Source organism: Calliphora vicina, chromosome 5 (assembly GCF_958450345.1).
Source record: "Calliphora vicina chromosome 5, idCalVici1.1, whole genome shotgun sequence".
Classification (NCBI taxonomy): Eukaryota; Metazoa; Arthropoda; class Insecta; order Diptera; family Calliphoridae; genus Calliphora; species Calliphora vicina.
Window position 1 is genome coordinate 24178280 of NC_088784.1, and position 13790 is coordinate 24192069.

The window sequence follows — 13790 nt, forward strand, 5'->3', positions numbered from 1 at the left end:
CACTTTTCTATAGAAAACTGTCTAAACAAGACACTTTTCTATAGAAAACTGTCTAAACAAGACACTTATCTATAGAAAACTGTCTAAACAAGAGACTTTTCTATAGAAAACTGTCTAAACAAGAGACTTTTCTATAGAAAACTGTCTAAACAAGAGACTTTTCTATAGAAAACTGTCCCAACAAGACACTTTTCTATAGAAAACTGTCCCAACAAGACACTTTTCTATAGAAAACTGTCCCAACAAGACACTTTTCTATAGAAAACTGTCCCAACAAGACACTTTTCTATAGAAAACTGTCCCAACAAGACACTTTTCTATAGAAAACTGTCCCAACAAGACACTTTTCTATAGAAAACTGTCCCAACAAGACACTTTTCTATAGAAAACTGTCCCAACAAGACACTTTTCTATAGAAAACTGTCCCAACAAGACACTTTTCTATAGAAAACTGTCCCAACAAGACACTTTTCTATAGAAAACTGTCCCAACAAGACACTTTTCTATAGAAAACTGTCCCAACAAGACACTTTTCTATAGAAAACTGTCCCAACAAGACACTTTTCTATAGAAAACTGTCCCAACAAGACACTTTTCTATAGAAAACTGTCTCAACAAGACACTTTTCTATAGAAAACTGTCTCAACAAGACACTTTTCTATAGAAAACTGTCTCAACTGTCAGACACTTTTCTATAGAAAACTGTCCCAACAAGACACTTTTCTATAGAAAACTGTCTAAACAAGACACTTATTAAGTCAATTGCAAGAAAGTAGATGTATCTAACTTAATTAATAATAAAACAGAGGAAACTATTTAAAACAAACTTTGATAAAATTAAAGATCTTTTAAATATTTCAATTAAAATCCAAATACTGGCCACACAATTAAAATTAATACTGTTTTCCTAAAGCTATAATGCAGAATGACTCAATCACCTCGAAAAATCCCAACAAACTGTCAGTCAGTCACTCATTGTCAACATGATGATGGATCATTTGAATAAACTTAAAGTTCTCATTTCTTAAAAATATCACAACTTGTGAATCATTTTACTCTCAATTATCTTTTAATAAATTAAAAAAAGAAATACGAAATCTCACAGACTAAACAGAAAGCGAGAGAGAGTTTAAATTGTTTAAGCAAACTAAATGTGAGCGGCCACCAGCAACTGATCGCCATTGTAATCGCTCGTATACGAACGATCATCATTATGATAATAACGGTAATTGTGTGAAATGAAATTATCACTTCTCCTCATTAAATTAAATCAAATTTATCAACTATTTAATAATATTTTGTCTACATTTTTGTTAGTTGCACGAGTTAATCTTCCTGCACATAAATACTTGTACTTCAAACACATGAACAAACAAAAAAAGATCGCTCTCTAAATGAAAAACACTTGTAGTTATTGTTGTTGTTTTTATTTTGATTGAAGTACGATCGTACAATATGTAAATATGTCTGTCTGTAGAATCCGAGTGGTAGGTATGTATGTACCTAGCTAGTATGTCTCTCTCTAATATAATTGTTTGATGAAATATATACCAAATGAATTTTATTGAAATTTCCGCTAAACCCAACAAATCTGCGCTCTATGCAACGTACTTTAAGTACGTGGTGGAGCATGTGTATGTAAATAATAATAATAATACGATCAATTACATCGGGGATAATACCAACGGGCCAACGCTAACATGGTTCAGAAATGCTGCTCAAATTTAACTCTTCAATTAAAAATACGAATCAAGATCAAATGTGAAACAAATTTTGAAACTAGGTTTGATATATAAATGATTTCTGAATAGCGAAAGCTCAAAGTTGAAAGTTCATACTGCATTAATCCGAATTACAATTTGCGTAAACATGTCTACATATTTCCGGCCGCTTCACCCAATCATTGGTGTAGTTTTTCATATATGAAAATAAAATTATATCGTTTGCAATTGTTAAGTAGACCGTATTAGTTAAAAAGTATGTTTAGTTGCTTGTTGTCTTGCTATATTTCTATTTATTTCCATTTCAATACTTATTCAAACACATACGGATTTATAAATAATACTTACTATTACTAGTTTTTTTGTATAAGGAAATTTTGCAAATATTGAAAAAAGGGTAATAAACCAAACTTTGTAATGAGTTTTCAGCAAAAGTTAATAATTTCATACATTAATATTTTATTATTTTTATATGGACAGGTGATAACTAATCAAATAATTGATTTATGGTTTTGGAAAACAGTGTTGCAATTGGGGGATTTGTTTTCAAAGTAAGAAATAAAATCATAGTGTCTTAACAAGACACTTTTCTAATGAATAGAGTCTTAACGAGACACTTTTCTATAGAATAGTGTCCCCACAAGACAGTTTTCTATAGAAAACTGTCCCAACAAGACAATTTTCCCAACAAGACAATTTTCTATAGAAAACTGTCCCAACAAGACAATTTTCTATAGAAAACTGTCCCAACAAGAAAATTTTCTATAGAAAACTGTCCCAACAAGACAATTTTCTATAGAAAACTGTCCCAACAAGACAATTTTCTATAGAAAACTGTCCCAACAAGACAATTTTCTATAGAAAACTGTCCGAACAAGACAATTTTCTATAGAAAACTGTCCGAAGAAGACAATTTTCTACAGAAATCGGTCCGAACAAGACAATTTTCTATAGAAAACTGTCCGAAGAAGACAATTTTCTACAGAAATCGGTCCGAACAAGACAATTTTCTATAGAAATCGGTCCGAACAAGACAATTTTCTATAGAAATCGGTCCGAACAAGACAATTTTCTATAGAAATCGGTCCGAACAAGACAATTTTCTATAGAAATCGGTCCGAACAAGACAATTTTCTATAGAAAACTGTCCGAACAAGACAATTTTCTATAGAAAACTGTCCGAACAAGACAATTTTCTATAGAAAACTGTCCGAACAAGACAATTTTCTATAGAAAACTGTCCGAACAAGACAATTTTCTATAGAAAACTGTCCGAACAAGACAATTTTCTATAGAAAACTGTCCGAACAAGACAATTTTCTATAGAAAACTGTCCGAACAAGACAATTTTCTATAGAAAACTGTCCGAACAAGACAATTTTCTATAGAAAACTGTCCGAACAAGACAATTTTCTATAGAAAACTGTCCGAACAAGACAATTTTCTATAGAAAACTGTCCGAACAAGACAATTTTCTATAGAAAACTGTCCGAACAAGACAATTTTCTATAGAAAACTGTCCGAACAAGACAATTTTCTATAGAAAACTGTCCGAACAAGACAATTTTCTATAGAAAACTGTCCGAACAAGACAATTTTCTATAGAAAACTGTCCGAACAAGACAATTTTCTATAGAAAACTGTCCGAACAAGACAATTTTCTATAGAAAACTGTCCGAACAAGACAATTTTCTATAGAAAACTGTCCGAGCAAGACAATTTTCTATAGAAAATGGTCCGAACAAGACAATTTTCTATAGAAAACTGTCCGAACAAGACAATTTTCTATAGAAAACTGTCCGAACAAGACAATTTTCTATAGAAAACTGTCCGAACAAGACAATTTTCTATAGAAAACTGTCCGAACAAGACAATTTTCTATAGAAAACTGTCCGAACAAGACAATTTTCTATAGAAAACTGTCCGAACAAGACAATTTTCTATAGAAAACTGTCCGAACAAGACAATTTTCTATAGAAAACTGTCCGAACAAGACAATTTTCTATAGAAAACTGTCCGAACAAGACAATTTTCTATAGAAAATTGTCCGAACAAGACAATTTTCTATAGAAAACTGTCCCAACAAGACAATTTTCTATAGAAAACTGTCCCAACAAGACAATTTTCTATAGAAAACTGTCCCAACAAGACAATTTTCTATAGAAAACTGTCCCAACAAGACAATTTTCTATAGAAAACTGTCCCAACAAGACAATTTTCTATAGAAAACTGTCCCAACAAGACAATTTTCTATAGAAAACTGTCCCAACAAGACAATTTTCTATAGAAAACTGTCCCAACAAGACAATTTTCTATAGAAAACTGTCCCAACAAGACAATTTTCTATAGAAAACTGTCCCAACAAGACAATTTTCTATAGAAAACTGTCCCAACAAGACAATTTTCTATAGAAAACTGTCCCAACAAGACAATTTTCTATAGAAAACTGTCCCAACAAGACAATTTTCTATGTCCAGACTGTTTTCTATAGAATATTGTCTTGTCTGAGACTGTTTTCTATAGAAAATTGTCTTGTCTGAGACTGTTTTCTATAGAAAATTGTCTTGTCTGAGACTGTTTTCTATAGAAAATTGTCTTGTCGCGACTGTTTTCTATAAAAAAATGGTCTTGTCGCGACTGTTTTCTATAAAAAAATGGTCTTGTCGCGACTGTTTTCTATTGAAAATTGTCTTGTCTGAGACTGTTTTCTATAGAAAATTGTCTTGTCTGAGACTGTTTTCTATAGAAAATTGTCTTGTCTGAGACTGTTTTCTATAGAAAATTGTCTTGTCTGAGACTGTTTTCTATAGAAAATTGTCTTGTCTGAGACTGTTTTCTATAGAAAATTGTCTTGTCTGAGACTGTTTTCTATAGAAAATTGTCTTGTCTGAGACTGTTTTCTATAGAAAATTGTCTTGTCTGAGACTGTTTTCTATAGAAAATTGTCTTGTCTGAGACTGTTTTCTATAGAAAATTGTCTTGTCTGAGACTGTTTTCTATAGAAAATTGTCTTGTCTGAGACTGTTTTCTATAGAAAATTGTCTTGTCTGAGACTGTTTTCTATAGAAAATTGTCTTGTCTGAGACTGTTTTCTATAGAAAATTGTCTTGTCTGAGACTGTTTTCTATAGAAAATTGTCTTGTCTGAGACTGTTTTCTATAGAAAATTGTCTTGTCTGAGACTGTTTTCTATAGAAAATTGTCTTGTCTGAGACTGTTTTCTATAGAAAATTGTCTTGTCTGAGACTGTTTTCTATAGAAAATTGTCTTGTCTGAGACTGTTTTCTATAGAAAATTGTCTTGTCTGAGACTGTTTTCTATAGAAAATTGTCTTGTAAAGACTGTTTTCTATAGAAAATTGTCTTGTAAAGCCAGTTTTCTATAGAAAATTGTCTTGTAAAGCCAGTTTTCTATAGAAAATTGTCTTGTAAAGCCAGTTTTCTATAGAAAATTGTCTTGTAAAGCCAGTTTTCTATAGAAAATTGTCTTGTAAAGCCAGTTTTCTATAGAAAATTGTCTTGTAAAGCCAGTTTTCTATAGAAAATTGTCTTGTAAAGCCAGTTTTCTATAGAAAATTGTCTTGTAAAGCCAGTTTTCTATAGAAAATTGTCTTGTAAAGCCAGTTTTCTATAGAAAATTGTCTTGTAAAGCCAGTTTTCTATAGAAAATTGTCTTGTAAAGCCAGTTTTCTATAGAAAATTGTCTTTTAAAGCCAGTTTTCTATAGAAAATTGTCTTGTAAAGCCAGTTTTCTATAGAAAATTGTCTTGTAAAGCCAGTTTTCTATAGAAAATTGTCTTGTAAAGCCAGTTTTCTATAGAAAATTGTCTTGTAAAGCCAGTTTTCTATAGAAAATTGTCTTGTAAAGCCAGTTTTCTATAGAAAATTGTCTTGTAAAGCCAGTTTTCTATAGAAAATTGTCTTGTAAAGCCAGTTTTCTATAGAAAATTGTCTTGTAAAGCCAGTTTTCTTTAGCAAATTTGCTTGTAAAGCCTGTTTCCTTTAATAAACTTGTCTTGTAAAGCCAATTGTCTTATAAATTTATGTTTCTTTAAAAAATAGGTTTAGAATAATTTTTTATAAAGAATTATTATGAAATTTATTTTATTTTTTGCTTAGAAAACCCCTTTCTTTTGTTTTATTTAATAATTTAAATAAAATTTAGCTACTTGCACCTTTTATCTTTTGTGTATCGCTACTTTTACACAATTTGAGAATTCTCTGGAATTTCGTTGAACATTTTTCTTTACATTGCAGCCAGAGCCCATCATAAAAAGTAAAATTTTCATGACAGCAAGTGTTTATGCAGTTTAAACCTTTCTGTAATTAAATATTTTCCGGTTTTCAAAAACATTTTCCACGAAAATTTTCTAAGAAACTAAACGAAGAAGAAGAAAATGCGTGAAAAATAAAATGGCAAAGCAACAAAAACACACACAAACATGGTGGCTGTAGGAAAAAGAAACAAAAACAATAACAATTTTCATGATCAAAACAGGCACCTGCAAAATCAATATGTATATTGTTGTTGTTGGCATGTAAGTAACTGTGATTTGTTGTTGTTTAGTTTAATGAGTGAGTACATGAATTAGTGTTTAAGAAAAAGAGCGTAGTAGAGAGGGTTTGGTAATTAGTGCAAAATATGAGAGTGTGATGATGATATATTTTCATTTTAACGGCAATTTTTGTATGTTAGAAAAGAGAGGCAAGCTATTTATGTGTGTGAGAAGAGAGAGAGCTGCTTGAATTTCAAGTAAGGCTTTGGTGAGTGCATTTATCTTTAGCAAACTTTGAAATAAACGCATTTTTTTCTGTTATTTAAAGCGTGAACGTCAAACAGCAAAGACTTAAATAACGGCTAAAGTGAATTTGAAACAAAACTAAAGAAAAATAAAAAAACGACCTACCTTAAAAAATAAATTGTACAATAAAAAAAATAAATAAAGAAATAACGTATATGGTTTTTAAAAGTGTTTCATACAGCATTAAATGCTAAATGTAATTTTTATTTTATAAAAAAAACCGAACATTTTTCTGGAGCTACTGTAAAGTTTTGTACGTGCATGTTAGGCCTAAATAAGTGGTTTTTAATTTATTTATAGACAAGTTAAAGAAAATCTAAAAAAAATATAAAGAAATTTGGATTAAAAGAAAAGCAAAATTATTATTTTAAAGTGTATTTGAATATAAAGTTTTCTTTAAAAAAGAAAACAATAACAACAAACATATAATAATTTATTTTCAAATTGATTAAGGCGCTTTACAATTCATAGCCAGCAAAAACAACATAGTGATTGTAAAAATCGTGGTTTAAACGAATATTTTTTGAGTCTTTAAAAAAAACAAAAAACCCACAAATACGATACTCCTAACACGATCATTTAGGAGAGCTTAAATTTTGACAGTCAGTTGCTGTTGGTACGCTCTAGCGTGCGGTTTACGAACATAAAAGTGAAGGCAAAAAATAATAAAAAACGACGTTTAGACGAAATAGAAACAAAAAAACGGTTAAAATTTTTAAATATTAAAAAAAGAAATAAAACAAAAATTAAGTGAATTTGAAAATTATTAGAAAATAATAAAGAAAAACCCAAGAAATTGAATATGTTTTGCTAAAAATTAAAGAAAAAAAGAAAATCTTTTTGAATTTTTAAAACAAAATATTATAAATCATCTAAACGAACCTGTATTATTAACTACTTTGGATTATAATTTGCTTATTTTTAACTCAAAAGCCTCAAGGTAAGTTGTGATATTTAAAATTATTTATTTTTTCCAAATCAAATTCCCATATTTAAGACTTTCTTTTTTTGTATAACATATTTTATTTTACACCTGTTTTACTACAATTACCTGCTTTGCTATTTCCTTTTTTTTTTTTGTTATAAATTTTTCCATATTTTTTTTTCTCTTACCTGACTGAAGTTTGGGTCATAAACACGTACGTACAATAACAGCAAAATGCAAACCAATACAATGCATTTTTTGTCCATTCAAATGATCATAATTCACAAAATTTATAACAATAGATTTGAGCAGGCATTCATGAATTTTTATGTCACTTACTGTATCGATCAGTAAGATCGTATAGAAAGGAAACAAAGTGTAAATGACAGCTATTATTCACTTTTACACTCTACACTACTCTGTTAATAGTGTTGCAAAACTAGCGATTAAAATTAAACCATTTTTTCGAAATTGGCAATTGTCATTTTTAAATGTTGTCAAGTTGGTTTTTTCATTAATATTTTGTTACATTTTAAAGGTCATTGCGATAAAAAACCAAAATTTCATCATAAAGTTTTTTGTAAAATTTAAATGGTTAGTGAACGCATAAAACAGGGGAGTTAAACTAATGATTGAAATCTGTTTAATATATTGTTAGGTTTTATAAGAAATGAATAAGTTGAAGTTTCAATGGCAATTTTATTAATAAGTTTAAATGTTTATGAAATTCATTAACTTTAAAAAAACTAAAATTTTGTAGTGACTTAAAAATGCGAGATTTATTCAAATGTTTAGCTTTTATTTTGAAACATTTGTACAACATAAATTTATTGTTAGCTATGACCTTTTTATCATCTCTCTGGCAATATATGGATTCCCCGCCAAGAAGGAATCAAGCCCATACTCTGTTCTGAAGTGAAGTTTATACCAGAGAGAGTGTTATGCATCGATCGAAACAAATAGTAGTCGGACGGGTTAAGGTCTGGACTATAGAGCGGATGCGGCGATACTTTATAACAGACATTGCAACATGTGGACGACTGTTGTCATGATGGAATATTTCGATTTCATGTCTGGGTATTTTTCGCCCAATGATCGCTTTAAACGAATCAGTTGCGTTCGGTAAAGGTTCCCTGTAATGGTCTGCCCAAAATTCAGCAGCTCATAATAATAAAATTTGACCCTTTTGGTCCCACTAAATACAGAGCATTGCCTTAGCGCCATGGATATTTGACTTTGATGTCGATTCGGCTAATTGACCGGGTTTAATATACGATCTCTTACGCTTCGGGTTATCGTAATGGATCCATTTTTCATCGCAAGTAATTGATTCGATGCAAAAGTGATTTTCAAGCAGCATTTCAAACTTAAAAATCGTCTTTAAAGGTCTCTCAGCTTTAAAAGTAATGCCAATTACTTGGCATTACTTTTGGCTTTCATTTATTTGTCATATAAGAAAGGAAACCCTAGTCATGTTTTGTATCAATAGAAGGGAAATTTTACCTACTTTACAATAATATATCAATCATTTTGCTATATAAAACAAATTAAAAAGTTATACAAGGAATAAAGGTTATTTTTCTAAGTATTTTATATTTAGAAGAAATATTTTGACATAAAGTAAGGAAAAGGTAGTGTTGTTTTATATAAATAGAAAGGAAATTGTGTCTACTTTTCAAAAATATATAAATTGTTTTACTTTATAAAACGAATTAAAAAGTTATAAAAGAAAAACGAGGAAAACAAGGTTATTTTTCTATGCTAAATATATTTTGGCATTACTTGTGGCGTTCATTTATTTGTAATAAAATCTGAAAATCGTAGACTTATTTTATATTAATGGAAAGGAAATTGTGTCTAGTTTTCATAAATATATAAATAATTTTGCTCTATAAATCACATTTAAAAGTTATAAAATAAAAACTAGGAAAATAAAGGTTATTTTTCTGAACATTTTACATAAACTACAAATATTTTGGCATTACTTTAGGCATTAATTTATTAGTCTTATAAAAAGGAAAAGGTAGTGTTGTTTTATATCAATAGAGAGTAAATTGTGTCTAGTTTTCAAAAATATATAAATAATTAAACTATACAAAGCTAATTAAAAAGTTATGAAAGAAAATCTGTAAAACTTTTTTTTTTAGCAATTTTCATAAACTACAAATATTTGGGCATAACTTTTAACACACATTTATTGGATTTATAAAAAGGAAAATCTACACTTATTTTATATCAATAGAAAGGAAATTGTGCCTAGTTTTCATAAATATATAAATAATTTTGCTCTATAAATCACATTTAAAAGTTATAAAAGAAAAACGAGGAAAATAAAAGTTATTTTTTTAAGCATTTTACTGAAACTACAAATATTTGGACATAACTTCTAACACTCATTTATTTGTTTTATAGAAAAGAAAAACTAGAACTATTTTATATCAATAGAAAGGACATTTTGTCTAGTTTTCAAAAATATATAAATAATTTTTATATATATAACAAATCAAAAAGTTGTAAAAGAAAAACTATGAAAATAAATGTTATTTTTCGAAGTATTTTAATAAAACTACAAATATTTTGGCATTACTTTAGGCATTCATTTATTAGTTTTATTTAAAGGAAAAGTTAGTGTTATTTTATATCAATAGAAAGGAAATTGTATGTAGTTTTAAAATATATAAAAAATATTTCTAACATTTAAATTAAATAAAAAAGTTATGACAGAAAAACGGAGAAAATGACAATAGTTTTTCTTAGCATTTAACTTAAACTACAAATATTTTGGATTTACTTTGGCAATTAGTTATTTGTCTTATAAATAAGGTAAAGGTAGCCACATTTTATATCAATAGAATGGAAATTGTGTCTGCTTTTAAAAAATATGTAAACAATTTTAATTCCGAAAATGAAATGAGGAAAATTTTTACAAAAAAATGGAAAATAAAGCATTTTACTTAAAATGCTCTTCTAATATTTAGGAGTTAAATGTTCATTCATCTTTTTCTATATTTAAAATAGGAAAGCTAGACATATTTTATATAAATAGAAAGGAAATTGTGTTAAATTTATCAAAATATATAAAAAGTTACAATACTGAAATTATAAAACTAAATCTTTTGTACAAAACGGAAAATAAAAAATTTTACACAAACTCTAGCCTTAAACATTTTGAGGTTATTTTGATGTTCATTTATTTGACATTTAAAAGAGCAAAGCTAGGCATATTTTATATTAATAGAAAGGAAATTCTCTGTAATTTTCAAAAATATATATATTTTTAGCTTTCAAATTAAACTATAAATGACTTTGTCATAAAAAAGGGTCATATAAAGAATTTCACTTAAACTTCGCTACAAATATGTTGGGTGTTTTTTGATGTCCATATATTGGACTTGCAAAAAAAGAAAAGCTAGACTTATTTTATAGCAATAGATAGGAAATTGTGTCTAATTTTCAAAAATATATAAACAATTTTAATATTGTTATTAAATGTTAGCATTCTTTGTAAAAAAACGGAAAATAATACATTTTACTTAAAATTTACTACAAATATTTTGAGGTTAATTTGAGGTTTATTTATTTGTTATTTAAAACAGAAAAGCTAGGCATATTTTATAACAATGGAAAGGAAATTGTGTCTGCTTTTCAAAAATATATAAATAAGTTTAATATTAAAATAAAATTATAAAAAAAAATTGAAAAAGCTGATAAGATTCTTGATTAAACAGCTTTTCTAAAGAAAGGTGTCTTCACAAGACACTTTTCTATAGAAAACTGTCTCAACAAGACACTTTTCTATAGAAAACTGTCTCAACAAGACACTTTTCTATAGAAAACTGTCTCAACAAGACACTTTTCTATAGAAAACTGTCTCAACAAGACACTTTTCTATAGAAAACTGTCTCAACAAGACACTTTTCTATAGAAAACTGTCTCAACAAGACTGTCTCAACAAGACACTTTTCTATAGAAAACTGTCTCAACAAGACACTTTTCTATAGAAAACTGTCTCAACAAGACACTTTTCTATAGAAAACTGTCTCAACAAGACACTTTTCTATAGAAAACTGTCTCAACAAGACACTTTTCTATAGAAAACTGTCTCAACAAGACACTTTTCTATAGAAAACTGTCTCAACAAGACACTTTTCTATAGAAAACTGTCTCAACAAGACACTTTTCTATAGAAAACTGTCTCAACAAGACACTTTTCTATAGAAAACTGTCTCAACAAGACACTTTTCTATAGAAAACTGTCTCAACAAGACACTTTTCTATAGAAAACTGTCTCAACAAGACACTTTTCTATAGAAAACTGTCTCAACAAGACACTTTTCTATAGAAAACTGTCTCAACAAGACACTTTTCTATAGAAAACTGTCTCAACAAGACACTTTTCTATAGAAAACTGTCTCAACAAGACACTTTTCTATAGAAAACTGTCTCAACAAGACACTTTTCTATAGAAAACTGTCTCAACAAGACACTTTTCTATAGAAAACTGTCTCAACAAGACACTTTTCTATAGAAAACTGTCTCAACAAGACACTTTTCTATAGAAAACTGTCTCAACAAGACACTTTTCTATAGAAAACTGTCTCAACAAGACACTTTTCTATAGAAAACTGTCTCAACAAGACACTTTTCTATAGAAAACTGTCTCAACAAGACACTTTTCTATAGAAAACTGTCTCAACAAGACACTTTTCTATAGAAAACTGTCTCAACAAGACACTTTTCTATAGAAAACTGTCTCAACAAGACACTTTTCTATAGAAAACTGTCTCAACAAGACACTTTTCTATAGAAAACTGTCTCAACAAGACACTTTTCTATAGAAAACTGTCTCAACAAGACACTTTTCTATAGAAAACTGTCTCAACAAGACACTTTTCTATAGAAAACTGTCTCAACAAGACACTTTTCTATAGAAAACTGTCTCGACAAGACACTTTTCTATAGAAAACTGTCTCAACAAGACACTTTTCTATAGAAAACTGTCTCAACAAGACACTTTTCTATAGAAAACTGTCTCAACAAGACACTTTTCTATAGAAAACTGTCTCAACAAGACACTTTTCTATAGAAAACTGTCTCAACAAGACACTTTTCTATAGAAAACTGTCTCAACAAGACACTTTTCTATAGAAAACTGTCTCAACAAGACACTTTTCTATAGAAAACTGTCTCAACAAGACACTTTTCTATAGAAAACTGTCTCAACAAGACACTTTTCTATAGAAAACTGTCTCAACAAGACACTTTTCTATAGAAAACTGTCTCAACAAGACACTTTTCTATAGAAAACTGTCTCAACAAGACACTTTTCTATAGAAAACTGTCTCAACAAGACACTTTTCTATAGAAAACTGTCTCAACAAGACACTTTTCTATAGAAAACTGTCTCAACAAGACACTTTTCTATAGAAAACTGTCTCAACAAGACACTTTTCTATAGAAAACTGTCTCAACAAGACACTTTTCTATAGAAAACTGTCTCGACAAGACACTTTTCTATAGAAACTGTCTTCACAAGACAATTTTCTATAGAATGCTGTCTTAACAAGACACTTTTCTATAGAAAACTGTCTTCAAAAGATAATTTTCAAAAGAAAAGTGTCTTTACAAGACAATTTTCTATATAAAACTGTGTCTTCAAAAGACAATTTTCTATAGAAAACTGTGTCTTCAAAAGACAATTTTCTATAGAAAACTGTGTCTTTAAAAGACAATTTTCTATAGAAAATCTGTCATCACAAGACAATTTTCTTTAGAAAAATTGACAGACATTTTATAAGAGAATTTCGTATCGACTGTTTCTGTACAAAATCATATATCTGTGTCGTCCAAGTTTTATGGCGGCGTGTAAAGCCTACTACTGCAAGGGCGGCTTATGTCTTCTTCATGTAAACAGTAATTTAAATCAAATTTTCTGTAATTTTTAAGAACATATTTTTAACAGTATTTTATTATTTTATTGCGAATTTTAATTCAAAATAGTAACTCCTATTACATATTCAATTATTTTGTAATTGTTTATTTAATTGTTGATTCAAAACTGGTTTAATTTTCCAACTATTCGCTCTAATCAGGGAAAACATACAATAAAAAAAACTACATAAATTTATTAACACCTTTAAAATGTCGGCTAAAACAGAGTTCAAAAGTTCACCTCGAGTTCATTTTAACTGCAAGACAAAAAACCTTAACATAATGTTAATGTGTAACATATTTTATTATGATTTTAGTTTTTTTTAATTTTTTTTCTCATTTTTAGTATTATGATTTTGTTTTGTTTTGTTATTGTTATAAACAAAAAGCAAGAAAAAAAATAAAATATAATG

General features: G+C 28.6%; 1 protein-coding gene across 1 annotated transcript in view; it reads left to right on the forward strand.

Moving 5' to 3' along the window:
• The first annotated feature begins 7088 nt into the window (after window positions 1-7088).
• The window catches only part of Ptr (Patched-related), a 48746-nt gene continuing 42044 nt past the window's right edge, over window positions 7089-13790 (forward strand). Inside the window, exon 1 of the mRNA XM_065513989.1 lies at window positions 7089-7461. The gene's annotated coding sequence lies outside the window, so the exon portion shown is untranslated. The remainder of the gene's footprint in view (window positions 7462-13790) is intronic.